The sequence below is a fragment of the Prionailurus viverrinus genome, chromosome A2, assembly GCF_022837055.1.
Source record: "Prionailurus viverrinus isolate Anna chromosome A2, UM_Priviv_1.0, whole genome shotgun sequence".
Classification (NCBI taxonomy): Eukaryota; Metazoa; Chordata; class Mammalia; order Carnivora; family Felidae; genus Prionailurus; species Prionailurus viverrinus.
Genome location: NC_062562.1, coordinates 126,441,028 through 126,444,094, shown reverse-complemented (window position 1 = coordinate 126,444,094; position 3,067 = coordinate 126,441,028). Strand labels below are relative to the sequence as shown.

At 45.3% G+C, this 3,067-nt stretch overlaps 1 non-coding gene across 1 annotated transcript; it reads left to right on the top strand.

Annotated features, from left to right (window-relative positions):
- The first annotated feature begins 857 nt into the window (after positions 1–857).
- LOC125161339 (U6 spliceosomal RNA) lies at positions 858–964 on the top strand. Its single transcript, XR_007150555.1, has one exon. It is a non-coding gene; the product is annotated as a U6 spliceosomal RNA (small nuclear RNA).
- The last annotated feature ends 2,103 nt before the right edge of the window (positions 965–3,067 follow it).

Here is a 3,067-nt window from a genome sequence, read left to right as displayed (position 1 = left end):
AAGCAAATTACCTTAAGTAATGATTATCTTTCACACAAGAACTTACAGACAGGACCCAGTTATTCTGTAATGCACATTCGCATTCTCTGTCCGTGTGTGTGGGGGTGTGTGGGGGGTGTATTTCTGGGTATAAATATGATTCAGTTCCCCTCAAAATTTTACCTAAAATAGCACTGAATTATATCTGAATAGTCGAAAGTAGTATGAGTTCTGAGTACAAGAAGGGGGAAAGACAAGGGAGGAATAGAAGAGTTTTCTCTCCTTGTAGACCCATGAACGACACAGCTCTGTAAGACAACAGGGAGGGCTTCCTGGAAGCAGAGGAGAGCCAGTGGCCTGTGTCTGCTATGCAGAACAGAAGCAGGTGTGGCCTGCCTCCGGCCGAGTGGTTCATGCTGCCCCAGGGCCTAGTTTTCTTCTCTGCCGTGGGATAGCACCTCCTCTGGGAGGCAGACATGCCACCCCACAGGGCATGTCAGCATTTGGAACCCCTTCCCCACCTGCACAAATTTGAGGGACAATATGAGATGGTCTTTATTTTGTGAGAAGCCCAAGGTCCCCAGAGATAGACCAGATGAAATGCAAGCCTGTGTGTGGCTCCCCATGGGCCCCAAACTGGGCAGTGCCCTGAACCAACCTCCTTCTATCACCTCAGCAGTGGCCTCCTTGACCTGCTTCTATTTTTTCCCTTTTCCCTTGTTTTCTCCAAGTCTTCAAAACCCCTCTGGGTCCTTCCCACAGTGTGACTATATTAGTTTCCCGTGGCTACCGTAGCAGATTACCACCAAGTCAGTGGGTTAAAACAGCACACATATTCTAGTTCACAGTTTCCATGGGTCAGGAAGCTGGGCACAGCTATGCTTGCTTCGGCAGCACATGTACTAAAATTAGAACGATACAGAGAAGATTAGCATGGTCCCTGTGCAAGGGTGACACGTAAATTTGTGAAGGAAGCTGGGCATGGCTGAGTTGGGCTTTCTGCTTGGGGTCTCACAACCCTGCAATCAGGACACTGACTGGGCTATATTTTCATCTGAATGCTTGACTAGGAAAGAATCCACTTCTAAGTTCATTCAAGTTGTTGGGGCAGAATTCATTTCCTTGCAGCCGTAGAACTGAGGGACCTGGGTTCTTGCTGGCTGTCAGAGGGAGGGCATTCTCAACTCCTAGACAAGGATGCCTGCAATCCCTCCACATGGCCACTTACTCCATTGGGCCAGCAAGGAGAATCTCCAGCCATAGACTCCATTAGCAAGACGGTCTTTTATAAAATAACATAGTCATGGGAATGATATCCATCCCCTCTGCCATATTCTACTGGTTAGAAGCAAGTCACAGGTCCTGCCCCCGCTCAAAGGGAAGGGATTATACAGGTATGAACACTGCGGGTTGGAGGTCATGGGAGCCACCTTAAAGTCTGCCACCACTGTGGACTCCCTTTTTTCATTTTTCAGGAAGTATTTTAATGGCAGAGAACAGCTGTAAGCTCTCAGCCACTGCATCAAACCTAGCCCCTTCTAGATGGACTCCTCACCTATTCCTGGCCTCTCCTCTGCAAGACCTCAGGCTCACGGTCATCCACAGACCGTCTCAGCCGCCATCTTGCTTCCAGTCACCTGCACCCAAGACCTCTGATGCAGCCTTCAAGTGTCTCCCTTTCTCCTTCAGTCTCACAGTTACTTCCAAGTCCTGTCACTATCAATTCGTAATTGTCTCTCCAATAAATCTGCTCTCTTTTCTCTTCATTGCTACTGAGACCAGCTTAGTCTAACTGTTCCTTATCTTCCATTAGAACTAGTACAGTAACCCCCAGCCAACTTCTCTTCCTCACTGTCACCCCCTCAAACGCTTTCTCATATCCCTACCACCATCTCCCTTCCACACTCTTCCTTCTAGCAAATCCAGAACATGAATTGTTTTCCTTCTGCACCAGGCTTTGCTCACCTTGCTCTGTTTCTCCATAGTACTCTTCCCCCACCCAATCCCTACCATTTTACCTGTGCAAAAAATCACTCATCCATCAAAATCTAGCCAGAATCCTGGCAAGCTTTTCCTGACTACAGACAAAATAATTTATTCCCCTAATTCCATCTTTTGATTTAGTTCTGCTTATTTTTGTGTGTTTTTCTTTTCTTTCTTTTTTTTTTGTTTTATATTCACATAACTAAATGCACCGTGCCTTGCATTTTTGGGGTGTTGACTGCTCTCTGCACCAATGCTTGAGGAAAGGAAGTGTCACTTCTTTATCTTTATCTTCAAGGCATCAAACAGCAATCCAATGGAGTTATCAATAAGTATTGTTGAACTGAACTAGTATTTCCAAAATTATTTGGCCAGCTTGGGAAATTTGTTAAATCCTGCATAATATAGTGACTTTTAAATTTCTTCAAGTTTATTTATTTATTTTGAGAGAGACAGAGACAGCACAAGTGGGGGAGGGGTAGAGAGAGAGAGGGAGAGAGAGAATCCCCAGCAGGCTTCCGGCTGCCAGCGCAGAGCCCAACTCAGGGCTTGGGTCACAAAACCGCAAGATCATGACCTGAGCCGAAACCAAGAGTCAGATACTTAACTGACTGAGTCACCCAGGCACCCCCATAATAAAGTGACTTTTAAATTTGGTTTTAGACTTTTAACCTACAACATTTTATTTCTTTGTTTGTTTGTTTTGGCTTGTTTATTTATTTTTGAGAAAGATAGAGAGGAAGGGGCAGGGGGACACAGAGAGAGAGAGAGAGAGAGAGAGAGAGAGAGAGAGAGAGAGAGATTGAGAGACAGAGAATCCCAAGCAGACTCCACACCATTAGTGCTGAGCCCAGTGCAGGGTTTGAATTCACAAACTGTGAGATCATGACCTGAGCTGAAACCAAGAGTCGGGCACTTAACCAACTGAGCCACCCAGGTGCCCCTAACCTACAGCATTTTAGAATTCAGCTCTCTGTTTGATGCACTGCTTTTTCTACCTCGTCTCTCCTAATGTTTCCTCAGCTGGTTTTCAATGATCAATTATTATTTTTAATTATTATTCTACTATGCTATCAATCCAATATGTTAGATAATTATTATGTTC